Here is a 16,738-nt window from a genome sequence, read left to right on the forward strand (position 1 = left end):
CTCCATCCACATCAGCCTCCTCTACCCACACCCTCCGCCAGCACAGCCCAACACCGGTCAGTAGACCTCGGAGGAGTCTCCATCACCCTCCGTGACCTCTCCCCATCCACTTCCTCAGTCCTCACACCCACCGAGTTTGTCCTTGCCTTCTCCATCTTCCGTGACATCCTCTGCACCACCTTCCCTTCCCGCCGCCAAGAACTGGACGACCACCTCTACCTCTGTATGGACCTCTGCACGCGCTTCGGAGGTAGCTTGTTTTACGAGTATATATATATATATATATATATATATATGAACCTTTATTGAGAAAGGATATCCCCTTGAGATGCATCATCTCGTTTTAGAGGGGGTCCAGCAACATACAGCAAATACAAGACAATACAAGTACATTCATTCATACATAATCGAGGACAAAACAAACAACAAAGCTCTCCCAAACTAGCCGCTCCCATCCCACCTATTCCCCGCAACATTGTATCAATAAGTCAATATAGTAATGATACAAGTAAACAAGATGATGAACATACACCGGAAAAACAACAGGCCGAGCATCATGACAGACATTGCATTAACAACATTGTCAGTACATCATGACCAAGTACAAACATGCACTTGAAAAAAGTAAATAAAATAGTAAGTAGTAAATGGTAAATAGTAAATAGTAAATAGTAAGGAAAGAGAGAGAGCAATCAGAACAATCGGAGGCATTTAGAAACAGGAGCATGGTGTTTGGAGATGAGTAATGATAGACACTTTGAAAATATTGAATGAGTTAATGGATCTGAGGGAGCTGGGGAGATTGTTCCAGTCGACAGGAGCTTTAAATTTAAAAGCACGCCGACCAACTACTTTTCTGATGTTGGTGGGGACTGTGAGGTAAAGATGGTCTGTGTGCCTCAGGTTGTATGGAGAGCTGAAGGGACGTAGGTATTGTTTTAGATATTCCGGGTAATTAAAGTATATGCATTTAAAGATAAATAATAGCCAGTGAGAATGTCTTCGAGCTTTTGGTGTTAGCCAGTTGAGGGACTCATACATGGTACAATGGTGGGTCATATAGGGACACCTCAATATAAATCTACAGAGATTGTTATATGTTACGTTGAGGGGATAGAGGTGTGTATCGGAGGAATTTTGGTAAACAATGTCAGCATAGTCTAGGATAGGGAGAATTAGTTGCGAGATGATTCTTTTCCTGACCTGAAGGGTGAAACAGTTAATTGATCGATAGAGAACTTTCAGGCTGAAATTTACTTTCTGGATTACAGAGGTGAATGTGAGTTGAGGGTCGAGCCAGAGGCAGAGGTATTTAAATTCATCAACCTTTTCGAGTTGTGAGCCGTCAGCAAATGTAATTTCTAGAGGCAAAGAAGTTGGTATTGTGGAAAAAAGCATGCTAAAAGATGTATTTTTATTTAATATCAGCTTGTTAAAAGATAGAACCATCTTTGAACTGCATCAAAGTCAGCCTGTAATGTATGCTGGATTTGGGCAATGTTCGAATAAAAATGGAAAAAAGCAGAGGCCCCAGGGAAGAACCCTGGGGTACGCCTTTCTCCATAATTCTAAATTCAGATCGGTTCCCCTGATACGAGACACACTGACGTCTAAGATGGAGATATGAGTTAAACCAGAGAACTGATTCTCGGGAGAGTGTAATTTGTCGAGGAGTATGTAGTGGTCTACAAGATCGAATGCCTTGGTAAGGTCGATAAATATAGCACCTGTGAACATGCCGTTTTCAAATGATGAGAACGTATCATTTGTAAATTTTAGGAGTGTTGTAGTTGTGGAAAAATTTGGGTCTGAAGCCAGATTGAAATGGAGATAAAATGTGAAAGTTATTGGCATACTTGGAGAGTTGATTAAAGATTAACTTTTCAAATATCTTTACTGTGCTATTTATAATAGAAATTGTTCTATAGTTGTTGAGATCATGAGGATCCCCAGCTTTATGTAGGGGGGTGATACTGACACATTTCCAGATTGACGGAATTTCACATGTTGATAAAGAAAGATTAAATAAATCAGAGAGTGGGAATGAGAGAATGTGAGGTGCAATTTTCAGGAATTTAATCTCTAAACCATCGGGACCAGCAGCACCTGACCGTAACTCCCGGATTGCCAGTTCGACATCAGTTGGAGTGATTTTGGCAAAAGAGAAGGAGCTACCAACTCTGGGGTTATTCGGGGGGCATGAGAATAAAGTGGGCCCAATTGGGAGCTGCAAACAGAGGAGAAGTGGTGACTAAAAGCATTGGCTATTATGGAAGGATCGCCAGTTAGCCCGTCATTGATCTTAATGAGATTAGGATTTTTACTTGTTTTGTTAAATATGTTGTTAATTCTGTTCCAATTTTTTTTGGGGTTGTTGAAATCATTATTTAGGCAGTCCTTGTAGAAATTTGCTTCGGCATTTCTAGTTTTGGTTTTACATGTGTTCCTTAAATGTTTATATGTATTCCAGTCAGACGAATCATTTGATGATCGATATTTTAGCCAAGCCTTGTCTCTCTGTTTGAACAGTTGAATGAGTTCACCATTAATCCAGGGTAAGTGTCTACCTTTAACCTTGATGGAAATCCAGGGGGCATGTTTGTCTATGACTTTGTTAAGTTCTGTATAGAGGAAGTTCCAAGCGTCTCCAACCGTAGGTATTAATTGAAAGCGATTCCAATTAATGTCGAGTAAATCATGGGTAAAAAGTTCATTGTTCAATTTTTTAAGCTGTCTTACTTTTATGTATCTTGGTGGTAGACGAGGTAATTGGATCTTCCACACACAAAAAATGATTGAGTGGTCACTGAAACAGTCGGGTAATACCCCGGATTTTGTAATTCTGTCAGGATGAGAAAAGAATCCAATCTAGCAGAGATTTAGTTAAATGAACAGGATCGACTCTTGTAGGTTCGCTAATGAGTTGGGTGAGATTACTGCTGTTGATAGTATTACGGTCCTTGGATGATGACCTTTCAAGCCAATTTCGGTTAAAGTCCCCCAAAATAATGTTTTCATTTAGCCGATCTATAGAATTGATCGTGGACAAGATGTGTTGTATAGATTGGGCGGGAGCATTTGGAGGTCTATAAATATTTCCTATCGCCAATTGTTTATTTTCATGAAAAAGTATTCTTATGAATAGGCATTCAAAATGCACAGGGTTCACATTTGGATTAACCAACTCAGAGGCTAAGTGAGAAGAAACATAATTAGCTACACCACCTCCTCTTGTGCCTCTATCAGCTCTATACAACACATAGTCATTAAGTTGGACAGCATTGTCTGGGATAGTGTCAGTCAGCCATGTCTCCGAGAGAGTGATTACATTAGGTTTATTATACTCAACCCAAGCCCTTAAAAGGTTGATTTTGAGGAATAAGCTCCTAATGTTCACATGTATGATATGTAGACCTTTCATAGGTTATGAGTTTCAGAAGTAAAGATAAGGGGATGTCCATCAAATACGTGTACATGAGTATACATTACAGGAAAATAACAGTAAAGAGCTGGGCTGATGGTGGGAGGAGCAGCGCACGGGAGAGCACGAGACACACGCACGCATACACAAACGCACACACACACAGACATCAGACACGCACACACAAAAAATAAAAATAAAGACAGGGTGGAGCAGAACAATATGGAGCTCAGCATCTAGCAGAACTCAGTCTGCAAAATTAATATATCAGGGGATAGCTCTGGAGCAAATAGTTTCAACGTTTACTGTTGGTTTTCTTAACAAAAATAAAATGAATAGTAATAATAATAATAATAATAATAATAATAATAATCATGACAATTGTCGCTAAATAAATAATAAGGAAAGGATAGAAACCAAAGCATTTACATAAATGTGGGGTCTAAGGTCCCGAGTATTTATCCCCTTTGGCTGGCTTTTTGCAACTTGCCTATAGCTCATTTCAGAGCGCAGTACTCAGGTGTCGTAATATTTCACGACAGTTCTCAGCAGAGGAACTTACTTCACTGCAAGACGATTTACGGCATAAACAAAGATGGCGGCCTCGTTCGACAGCAACATGCTGTTTTAAACAAACTAATATATTTTTTTTAAAGTCATTTTTACGTCTCGGGACCACAGTACTGATAAGCGATCAGTATGCAACTAGGCAAGTTCATGTAGAAAGTATAGATAGGCCTTACATGACGAGATGGAGAGAGAAAATGAGGTTTATCATCAGCAGGGTATGGAGATCTCATCATCTCACCGGGACACCGGGACGTCGCGAAGGAATGTCTCGGCGTCTTCAGGGCAGGAGAAGAATACGGGTTTGCATTGGAACATTATTTTAAATCTACACGGGTAGAGTAGGGAGTATTGGAGGGTGCGTTCTTGGCATTTTTTCTTGATTGGGTCATACATTCGGCGCTTCTGCATCAGGGCAGCACTGTAGTCTGCGTAGATATGGATACGTCCCCCTTTGAACAGCAGCTCACCCTTCTCCCTGGCAAGTCGTAGGATCCTCTGCTTATCCTGGAAATTAAGAAATTTCACCAGGATTGGCCTCGGGCCCGCTTTGGAATCCTGACAACGAGCCGTCGGGTTGCGGTGTATTTTCTTGATGACCGGCGGGGCGGGGAAGTTCTCCTTGCCGAACAGATGGGGGATCAGTTTGTTCATGAAGCCCATGATGTCGTCGGCCTCCTCCCGTTCTGGTACGTGCAGGAAACGCAAATTCGAAGACCGGCTTCTATTCTCGGCGTCGTCGGCCTTCTCCCTCAGGTATTCGTTCTCTTTCTCCAGCTTTTTCACCCGATTTACAAGTTCTATTATATTATCCTGGTTAGCGCTGACTCTTTGCTCAAGCTGTTCGACCTGGTCCCCCAGCGTGGATAGCTTTCCATCGATGGCTGTTAGGCTGGTATGGATCTTGTCCATTTTTGTGTCGAAATGGGAAATCATTTCAGCCTTCATTTGCTGTAGGGCAGCCCAGATGGCTTGGTTGGAGATGGCTTCTTCCATGATCAGCTGATGGTATTGCAGTCAGTCAGTGAAGTTAGGCAAATACCCTGAGTTAACTGACTTAACTTGAGCTGCTAGAGTCCGATTTTTTAAGCTGGGTTATCAAAGTAAGGCTGTGTATAGTCAGGATAAAAAATAGGAGCAGCAAAAAGGCCTAATAGTAGTATTATAGTACAGACTGAGGCTTCAGCAAACGCTCATGCTCACACCACGGTGGCCATCTTCACCGCCAGTTCTCCGCCAGGGCCGCCTCCAGACTCCAACAGTTCAACATCACCACCTACTGGGGCTCCCTCGAGCTGGAGCTGTACTGCACGATATTTGCCGGCAAGAACTCAGAAGCATGTAGTCTCTGCAACTGCCCCACCCATCCCACCACTCACTGCACCTTCAGAGCTCCAGAACCCCGCCCCCACGCCGCACACCAATCCAGCTACAACGCCCCCCCCCCCCCCCCCTCCTGAGCGTCACTACCTCCAGTAAGGTTTCCCCCGCCTCCTCCAAAGCCAAAGACAGGCGCGGCCGCCCGCTCGTGTTCGTCGGCAACAAAATTTTATGCAATAATTATAACGAGGGAGGCTGCGAACTGTCGTCGTGCAAATTGCTACACATCTGCACCTTCTGTGGCAGCTCCCACTCCCGCCCCAACTGCACTGACAAACAGGCAAAACACCCATCTCCTCAACACCAACCCCCCACACCTTAACCCTCAACGGCTACATCCTCCGCACCGGCTACTCAGGCCCCCTCACCAATGCCACGCTCGATTCAGTTTTGTTTTCTTTTGGGCTTCCCATCTCCCATGTCTGATGTTTGGTCTTTCCTGTGAACAGAGAGTTGAGCCTGAAGGCAAAGCTCTCTGTCTACCGAGCAATCTTCGTTCATGTCATGAAGTGTGGGTCATAACCGAAAGAATAAGCTCGCGAATACAAGCGGCCGAGGCTGGCATCTCCCTTAGAGATATAGGGTAGGGTGAGAAGTTCAGTTACACGAGAGAGACTCGGAGTAGAACCGCTGCTCCTTCGCCTAGAAAGGAGTCAGCTGAGGTTCGGGCATCTGGTTAGAATGCCTCTCGGGCGCCTCCCTAGGGAGGTCCTCGACGCACGTCCCACTGGGAGGAGACCCCAGGGCAGACCAAGGCGCAGTTGGAGGAAATACTCACTGAAATCGACTCACTGGCCTTGGAACGTCTCGGAATCCCCCAGGAGGAAGTCACTAATGTTGCTCTGGAGAGGGAAGTCTGGAGTTCTCTGGTAGAGCTGTTGCCACCGTGACCAGACTATGGATAAGCGGTTGAAGATGGGGGTGCTCCGCGGGCCGCCAATTGAATACCACTGGACTATTCAGGCTTGGTCCCTAAATACTGTAAATAGACTTGGTAACCTAACTGTAGGGAGTACAAAAACAGTAAAGACCCCAGGAAGAGTAGCTGCTGTAACTTACACTAAGCTAATGGGGATCTGATAAATAAATCAAAAAAGAAACTGGGGGTTATCATCTATGAAAAGGCAACACAATATATAAAATATAAAAAATAAACCATGTAAATACAACAAATTGAGCAGAGGGAGTTGAACCCTGTTCTGGTAAACCAGACTGTACCACACCAGTGCCTCAAGTTTGTTTTGTTGTAATTTACAGGTTCAACAGCAATCAGATTCATTACATCAGTAAAGTCATTTCACAATTTACATTGTCCCACAGCACTGGGGGACACTGAGGAGGCACTGGGGGGGGCACTGGCAGGACACTTGGGGGAGACCATGGGCTATAGTCCATGGTCTCGGAGTGATGTATTCTTTTTTCAAATACTCAAAAATGAAAAACGGGGATTTTAGTCCATGGCATGCTATAGTACGCTGTCAAATGAAAAACAAGGATTTGAAGAAGAAAAAAAAGATGAAAATCACTCCGAGACCATGGGCTATAGTCCATGGTCTCGGACGGCATACTGAAAAATGAAAAATAAATCACTCCGAGACCATGGTCTTCCACTCTGCAGTTCCATGGACCTCTAATATGGACCCCCAACCCCGACAGTGTGACCGTGGACCACGCCTCCTCACGTGGGCCAATCAAACGTGTGACCGTGGACCCGGCCTCCACAGAGAACGACCATGGATTACTACACCACTACACTATATCTTAATATGCTCATACATTATCTGACAACATTGCTATACCACATTATCTTACACCATTATTATTGCTACTATTATTACTTGCGCAAGCAGAGCGCGCAAGTAATGTTTTCGCCCGGTCTCCTCCGTCATGACAGCTGTTCCGCCATTCGATGTTTATGCAGAAAAACATCAAATCTGTGCCTGTTTTGCTGGGACCAAATGACCACAAATGACCATATCTCTTACGTCATCATTTAGAGCTAGTCATACGTATACTATATACATAATCAGTAAAAAATAAAATAGCAAATTGTGCCTGATCTGCTGGGACCCGAGTATGTGGTGTGTATGTGTATGACTAGCTCTTAATGATGACGTAAGAAATATGGTCATTTGTGGTCATTTGGTCCCAGCAAACCAAGCACAGATTTGCTGTTTTCTTGCATAAACATCAAATGGCGGAACAGCTGTCACGGTTTTTGGCGCAAAGTAACCACAGTATACCGCTAATCAACTTACAACTACACACTTTATACAGTATAGAGTATAGAGTATATATGTATACGTATTAGGGATGCGCCGATCCGATACTCGTATCGGAGATCGGCGCCGATCCGGAGCTAAAATTCTAGATCGGGTATCGGTGGCAATGGGCCGATCCATTATCCGATCCAGTTGCCGCTCCGTTCTCCCGTTGGAACTTGAGACATGCTCCTGTCTGCCCAGTGCACAGCGCACATTCAAACAGCCCCCAGGCTCCCTCAGCCCACTCCCTCCTGAGCCTTGAGGTGAGGGAGAGGAGGGGCTGCGCTCATAGTCACCGCTCACTGACACTGCGGTGAGTGCTCTACAGTACTATCTGTCTCGTTCTGTCTCGTTCTGTCCCCCCGCTGTGTTCTTAACTTCTTTAACAGGTCGCTCGTATTTCTTTATGTAAGATAAAGAATCCGATGAACACGGAGAGCCAAAGAGGACAGTTGCCAAAGCCCCCATTCAATTACATCCTACTTGTTGTTGCTGTTCCTCATGTTAGCGATAGCTGCTAAAGCTATCAACAGTAGCAAAAACACAACACTGCTAGGCTAGCAAGCTAACGTTGCAGCAACAGGATCGTTATGTGTGTGTGTGTGTGTGTGTGTGTGTGTGTGTGTGTGTGTGTGTGTGTGTGTGTGCGTGCGTGCAGGGATTCCGAATATTAAAATAATAATAGTAGTTTGAGTATGCTGGCCCACAGTAGCTACTGAATGTGCGTAGGGAGAGGGAACATATGGGGCTAATGCTGGCCATGAATCATGATGCATTGAATAATATCTGAATAGAACATTAACTAGAGTTATAAATAAGGAATAGAAACCAAAATGATGTGGTTGACTATCATCAGAAAGAAATTAAATTGTGGTTGTGCTTTACAACTTTCCTTTTATGTGTAGGCCTAGCTGGTTTATAATCCATAGTTACTATGTATAATAATAATAATAATATTATACATAGTAACTATGGATTATAAACATTATAATAATAATAGGCATAATAATAATAAAAAGAATAAACATTTTAAAAACTATGAAAGTGCATAATACTGCACAGCTTTTATTTGTACTTAGAATGTTAAACCCTCAGAAATCGCCGTGGTTGACCAATATTATTAATCCACGTGTTAATAATATATATTATATTATTATATATAATATAATATATATAATAATGTATTAAATACATTACATTATACATTAGACATAGGGTATCGGATCGGTACTCTGTATCGGCAGATACTGGACCCCCATGTATCGAAATCGGTATTGAATGCCAAAAAGCCGGATCGGTGCATCCCTAATACGTATATAGTATATGCCTATATACTATATATATTTCTTACGTCATCATTTAGAGCTAGTCATACGTATACTATATACATAATCAGTAAAAATAAAATAGCAAATTGTGCCTGATCTGCTGGGACCAGAGTACGTGGTGTGTATATGTATGACTAGCTCTTAATGATGACGTAAGAAATATGGTCATTTGTGGTCATTTGGTCCCAGCAAACCAGGCACAGATTTGCTGTTTTCTTGCATAAACATCAAATGGCGGGACAGTATCCTTCACAGAGATACTGAGATTTGACAGGTTTACAGAGGTCGAAAGGACTTGCGCGCTCTGCTTGCGCACTAGTTGGCCATTTATGGCCTACTAGTGTGCAACAAGCAAGTATGCACTCGACAGAGTGCAGTTCTAGTTATATATATATTACTAGAATTTCGCGGCCGCTCATCCCAGAGTTACTTTGCCGCGCACTATGGGAAGAAGGAAATTGCGGGAGTTGACTCCACATGTAGTAACGGATGGGTTATTAGTTATTATTATGTGTCCTTATTAGTGTAGTGTAGTCAACACGTTATGGCTCATACACACTGCCCGGTATTTGCTCCGATTATGCTGTCGGGGAGCATTTTTGGCGCTGGCCAACAAAACCGCTGATCTGACGTTAAGTGGTGCCCAAAAGGTAGATCAGGATCTACCAGTATCACAAAGAAAAAAGCCAGTCTCGATATTAGAAAGAAAAAAAAAATTGAGATGAAATGGACTAAAAACAAGTGAAATAATCTGTAAGAGAATCGTACTTGGTAAGAATTCTTGTATTTAGAACAAATGTCTAGGCATTAGTGAAGCAGGGAATTCTTTATATAAGTGATTAATACTTAATCCAAGCACTGAAATAAGTCAGATCAACTCAAAACTAGCTTACAACGCTCTTCAAATCAGTGGTTAAAACTCATCCCAAGCACTGCATCAAGTGAAATGGACTCAAAACTAGCTTGCAAATCCCTTCAAATTAGTGGTTAAAACTCATCCCAAGCACTGCATCAAGTGAAATGGTCTCAAAACTAGCTTGCAAATCCCTTCAAATTAGTGGTTAAAACTCATTCCAAGCACTGCATCAAGTGAAATGGACTCAAAACTATCTTGCAAATGCCTTCAAATTAGTGGTTAAAACTCATCCCAAGCACTGCATCAAGTGAAATGGACTCAAAACTAGCTCGCAAATCCCTTCAAATTAGTGGTTAAAACTCATTCCAAGCACTGTATTAAGTCAAATATTCTCATACCTAGCTTGTAACAACTTATCCCAAGCACTGTATTAATTAAAATACACTCAAAACTAGCTTGTCAGTTCTTCCACAGGTAATTTTACTTAATTGAGGTGAAATAATCTTAAAACAAGTGCTATTAAAAAGGTGATTCTTCTTCATTCTAGGGTTGTCATGAGCTGTCCTGTCTTAAAATCCTAAAGGCATTCACATTAAAGAAATGAAGGCATAATTGACTTTGTCAACATTTATTAAATGTTAATAAAAAAACAAAGTGCTCTTCACATAAGTGCTTTATGCAGTGGTTCTCAACCTTTTCCAGACTATGGGCTCCAGAGCATCCATCTGATGCTTTGGAGCATAAGTGGCCAGGTGCAGGTTTCTTTGTAACACCGTAAACAATTTTGGATTGATTAAAATATATTTTTTATATAAATGTTTTAAAATGTGTTTTGCCAGTTAATGTGGGTCCCACTTGCAATGGACCAGTGGCCCGCAGGTTGAGAACCACTGGTTTAAAGGTGCAAGTGAATTGAAATTGAATTAACCCTTTTACTGCTGCCATTTATTGAGAAATTAGGACCTAATTCATGCCAGCATTTTTTTAATTTGAGCTCTTATTTTGAAAAGCCACATTTTGCCTCAACCGGAAGTGAGCTTATCCCTGCCAGCTTTACGTTGCCAAGACAACCTTTGTTTACATGATCGAATCATGCCGGTACATTTTAGCACTCCACAACGTCGGCTCGTGCCGTCAAAGAAACGCTGTTTTGACCAAAAATGCCATCTGGGACAAGGAATAGGAGATACAGGCGATTGAAAGAAACGGATAGAATGGATTCTTATGGCGACGGTGAATTAATATGAACGAACCAGTGCAGTGCTAACAACACTGCTAGCTAACCGGCTAACGTGAGTAGCATTATGGCTTGATCAATCATATGCACTATAAAAGAGCAATTGCCGAAGGGCTTCGGCAATGGCAGCAAGCGTTAATATCAAATTAATGCTTCAATTGCCGAAGGGCTTCGGCAATGGCAGGAAGACGGTTAAGTGGCGACATTACATCCCTGCTCAAATTATTTCTCTTGGCCCGTTAACAACATGCATGCTTTGTTTTTTTTAATCAAACAGTGCCCATCTAAATTTAACATTCATAACATGGATAATAGTTCACAAGTGATTTACAGACATTTTTGAAGTTGTACAAAAATGGGATGTTCAGTGCATATTGCATTTTGAGAAGGAATTGGGTCTTGGCTAAGTAGTACAAAATACGGAGTATGTATATTAGAGTACATTTTAGATTTCCGGGGGGTTGCCGGCTTACAACATGCAGTCATATGTTAAGTGGCTTAGTCTCAATGGTAAGTACAACTACCGGTAAATCAGTGAAAGGTCTCTGATAATAGACAATTTGGTAGACAGATCACTGTTATGAATGTTGTCAAAATGCAATAGGCAGTGAGCATTACCATATTTCACCCATAGATGTGGGCATTGACTGAGTAACTGACCAGTAAGGATCCACTCTGTAAAGATGCATTTCGTTATCAAACCTCCTAATTTCAAGGACCCCTCTGAGGTCCTGATGAAGGAGATGGTGACAGGACATATGGGTACGGTCTTGACGCCGTCGCCTGATGGAGGTAGCACCAAGTTTGTTCCAACCTGAGAAAGACAAACAAAAAAGATACATAGACCAATGTAAAAGACTGTCAAAAAGCAAAGAGTATAAGCAAGATAATGGTGTTCACTGATTGCAGTCTGATACAGTATTCTGAATAATTCTATAACAGGCAGTCAGGCACATTCGCAGTCTGATACAGTATTCTGAATAATTCTATAACAGGCAGTCAGGCACATTCTTAACCACTTAAACTGGACATGGCTTGGCACTGCACTTGGAGCTGGCACGGTTTTCCCATCTACACCAAATCTCTTTGAGAATATTGTTGCTGGGTTCAAGTGGTTCAAATTAATAACATTTCCATTTAGATATGCAGAGGAACTTACAGGCTTATGGTGGAACACAAAGTTGGACTCCTCGATAGTGTGCTGGTACACTTTTCGCCCAACTTTGTACACTGTTGGCAGAAGCAGTGTCGGTAGCTGGCTCAGGGAAAGTTCCCCCAAACTGTAGGAAGACAATTTTATATCAATATGTGGAATGTATTAATGTGGCATGGCATATCTGTGATTATGTAATTTAGTAACAAAATAAAACACCTGCTAAAATACACATTTGCATAGTCTGATGTACAATATAACAATAATATATTACCGTGTGTTAATCCATCAAGAGAAGAGGTTAGTTTCCCTTTGCGTCTTGCCAGGTACAGGAACTTTTTTGTCAGGAGTTTTTGGCCCAGCCTCTCCATGCAAGACTAGGTTTTGTGCAATCTTTAAAAAAACTAAAATGGAGGAAAACAAAATCAAATGTGTCAGCTGACATACTGATAAAAGATTGTTATAACAATGCAATTGTTATAACATATCGGTATATGCACTCATATGTAAACTTATTTGTAACTTACCATGCCTGGAGTGGATAGATGTGGGAACCCTTGGCCGATCTCCTGCACACTTGTTTCCCCTTATTAACGTGGCCTTTTTTGAATAATTGAATACTTAATTAACATTTTTCAGAAAGTACAGCAGTGCAATTGTACAAGAATGTTAAAAAAAATAGCACAAAATGTCCTCAGGGCAATTGCAGACAGGTGATTTTTCATGGCAGTTTTGAGGGAAGGTATAAGGAGTTGCACTTTATTTATTTTTTATTTTTTTAAGATATTTTTTTGTGGCTTACGCCTTTTTATTGATTTTTTAAGGGATAGAAAGTAGGCTGACAGGAAACGGGAGAGAGATGGGGGGATGACATGCGGTAAAGGCCATGTCGGGTCCGGGAGTCGAACCCGCGGCACACCGCGACTGGATCACCAGTCCGGTGCCCAGACCGTTACGCTACGGCCTGGGCCTGGAGTTGCACTTTATTGATAGCCATTTTTGTGCCTTTGATGTAGTACAACAGGTACATACAGGCACTGGTCCCCTGAGTATCTTATAGACCAGGCCCATTGCAAGTTGCTGTACTCTGTCCTCTACCCTGAGCCATTCCACCCTAACATAATGAGCAGAGGTTATGCTATAGGTGTGAGGTGTAGAAGTAGTCCAATTAGTTTATTTTGGGAGGTCTGTAGTAGGTTAGATTGTAATGACGATGTGCTACATGGTAGTACATCAACGTAATTACAATCTAAACTACTACAGATAACTACACTACCATGAGGCGCATGCATAGGCAAAATTACATTTGATGAGTGCTGCAGCTAGTATCCTCAGTGCATTCCTACTGACCTGTACACTGCCGTTTCCTGCATGTTTTGCTCCACCAAGGGGCTGTAAATTGTTTCTCAACCATTCTTAAAGCAATACGGCTTTTTCATCCAATATGGCAGATTCTATAAAAGAAAATACACAATATTACCAATGACTAAATGATACAGCTCTAATGCTTCAACAAGCATACTACTTTGTGGCGGTGTCTGCTGTGTGCTCTGTGACCTCAGCCTCTTTCTCAGCCCCTTTATGGTGTTCCGAAGCCTCTGTTCGAGGAATCCAGCGGCTGGGTATTTTCCCCATCCTGGGGTGTACCGGATTCCCTGTAAAGAAATGAAAATCATTGGTGAATACAGATGAGGCACATTTTAATTTTTACAGTGTGGCCAGAAGATGTGGCTAGAACAGGGTTTGTCTCTCTTATCTTAACCGTCTGATGACACCGGGCATAAAACAGCACAGACTGTTTTAGCATAAATTCCCCTAGAAAAAGTTAATTACTCACGATGCCAATGCTTGAGTCGTTCAATACAAGCAGGGAATCCCTGAAACAAAGATGTAGTCAGGGCCTTTTTGGTCTCAGAGGTAGTACTGTAAACACAGAAAAACAAAAATTACCAGCAGAGTCAAACTAGATTAAGTAAAACATGTGTCGCAACCCAGTATAATGGCTGTAGCATTGTCTGCAGCAAACAGGGGATCAGCATAAAACTAAAAACACTACTAAAATGTGTTTTGGTACATGTGTTGTGCAAAGGGGAAAAGTGATTCTTTCTAGCAAATATAGGTAAATGTCAGAAAGCAAAACATATGGGGCAACTTGCATGGAAGGTATTGGAATAAGTATTGTTTCATGCTATTTGCATGCCTTGAACATCACTGCTAGGGTAATTTATTCAACTATTTTAACAACAAATAGCCAACACAGTGGTTGCTATACAAACCACTGAATGCATTTGTTCATTGTTAATTTAGCACTATGTTGACTACCGGAATAAACAACTAATGCTAAAGCTGGGGAAATGTTAGTGTTGCAGTTATGGTATAATAGCCATGAAGGACACAGTAGTACTTTGGTTGTAATTTAGTAGCTTATATATGTAGCATTTAGATCCAGAAACACATCCTCTCCATATATTTCATAACAGAAATACACATGTCAACCAAACTACTACTTCAACAGAACAGCAAGTTTACATTAAAAAAGCTTGCTGAGATCACACTGGCTACGTTTACATGAGCAGTTAAATCCCCTTTTCATTCCGAATAGAAGTTCAATCCTATTAAACGTTATGTAAACACCTACAAAAACTTACATCCGAATGAAAACGCTCGATGCGATCTAAAAACCATTCCGATGTCACTGGCCGGATTACTCCGATGTTCAATGTGATTGAAAGAAAATTGGACTCATGTATACACTGCTTCGGAAGTAAATTAATTCTGGTCTTTCTGAGCATGCTCATTTCCATTGCGCTCCAACTCCAAGGCCTCATATCCAAGGCGCGCCGAGGAGTTTGCACATAGAGCGCGTTATTTCGTGCATTTTGTGTGTGTGTGTGTGTTCAACGGTCTCTCTCTCTCTCAAAAATAACGAGCGACCCGATACAATAATAATCAGTGTGTTGCGTGCCCTGGCCGTGCTGTAGATAATAAAGTAGGCTACACATAAAAACGAGATGATCACCTTCCCAGCGGAGAAGGGGAGGCAGCAGGTGGGGAAAAAAAGACGGTAAACATAATATGTCCGTCCCTATCCAAGCAGCAGCCTCAAAACTACTGCGGAATGAAATGATGGGATTTCAAAGTGTCGTCTTTCGTCTGAAAGTCACAATGAATGAACTGCCTATATTTTATGTGTCCAACAGATGGCGTAGTTTCACGTGAATTAACATGTATCATGTCTTCTATCACTTCTCCATATAAACACTCATTCGGAATGACCATTTCCCATGTAAACTCGCTGCAAAAAACATTACATCGGATGTATTTTATTCGGAAGTATTTATTCGGAATGATCACCCTTCATGTAAACGTAGCCACTGTCTCATTGACAGGCGTTAGCATGTTGCTAACGTTAGCACTGCAAACTGCTTGGTAGGTTACTGGGATAATTAAGCTCCCAGCCTGTGTAGTTTGTAGACAACAACAACGTGGTGGTCTGGTGGCATAGACATAAAAATGAACACAAATCTTTTAATGTAATGGCACACTGAAAGTATAATCCTTTTTGTTGTCCTCCTCTCCTCTCACTGCTGTGCTCTGACTGCTGCTGCTGGAACTTCCACTGCCTGCTGGCTTGCTGCGCGGGCTTTTTCCAACGATGCACTTCCTGATAAGTGACGTCACTACTCACTACGTCAGATGCGCATTGTCCACGCAGCGCAGCGCCACCCCCCCCCCCCCCCCCCCCCCAACCAACCAACCAACCAAACACCAACCACCACCGCCGCGCGCACGCACGCACAATATTATGAGCAGTGCATTACTACAACTTAATGTATTATTTATAGGCCTAAATATTTTGACAGGAATTTTCATAGCAATGTCAAAGGGACATTTATTTCACAGTAAGGTATAGTATATTTATTAGGATTGCAATAATATCATTGTTTATTGTTTACAGTTGCGAGTGTGACCCATAATTTGGAGGTATTGTAATATGGAACTATGGTAAGAAAAATATTATACACAAAAGAATTGACCTGTAAAAATACAGTATACAGTTTTTGGGTTTAATTGTCTCCACCAGGCCGAAGGCATGGGGAGAGAGTATGTTTTGCACTCCGTCCGTCCGTCTGTGTGTACAGCTAATCTCCGGCACCGTTAGCGCGGCCGATGCCAAACTTTCCACACACACTCCCTTGATTCCAACGACGAACCTCTGCCCCAATTTTTCCACAACGGCCTGTTATAGCGCCACCATGAGGCCGACTTTTGCAAAACACATTTATTTATATTACTCGTACATATTTTATCCATACATCACGCAAATCAGTATACACCATCTCTATAGTCATGTGATCAACACAGACCACTCCGCGATCCCATATTCCATCGCCATTGGCTAAGATTGCCTTCCAAAGTTCTGCAGATTTGTCCGTTTTGAACAAAATGCCTCAAATCATGAACAGTGTGCGATTTCCGTGAACTTATGCACGCACATTACCACTAGGCAGAGGAAGAAATGCGACTTAAAA

The 16,738-nt window shown here is 41.9% G+C and overlaps 2 long non-coding RNA genes across 2 annotated transcripts; one reads left to right on the plus strand and one right to left on the minus strand.

Annotated features, from left to right (window-relative positions):
- The first annotated feature begins 9,699 nt into the window (after nt 1-9,699).
- LOC310855246 lies at nt 9,700-11,473 on the plus strand. Its single transcript, XR_014568978.1, has 2 exons — nt 9,700-10,654; nt 11,369-11,473. It is a non-coding gene; the product is annotated as an uncharacterized lncRNA (long non-coding RNA).
- Nucleotides 11,474-11,575: 102 nt separating this feature from the next.
- On the minus strand, nt 11,576-12,586 carry LOC310855247. Its single transcript, XR_014568979.1, has 3 exons — nt 12,481-12,586; nt 12,213-12,333; nt 11,576-11,867 (listed from the first exon to the last, which is right to left on the minus strand). It is a non-coding gene; the product is annotated as an uncharacterized lncRNA (long non-coding RNA).
- Nucleotides 12,587-16,738: the final 4,152 nt, after the last annotated feature.

The sequence above is a fragment of the Protomyctophum parallelum genome (assembly GCF_964188405.1).
Source record: "Protomyctophum parallelum genome assembly, chromosome: 2".
NCBI lineage: Eukaryota > Metazoa > Chordata > Actinopteri > Myctophiformes > Myctophidae > Protomyctophum > Protomyctophum parallelum.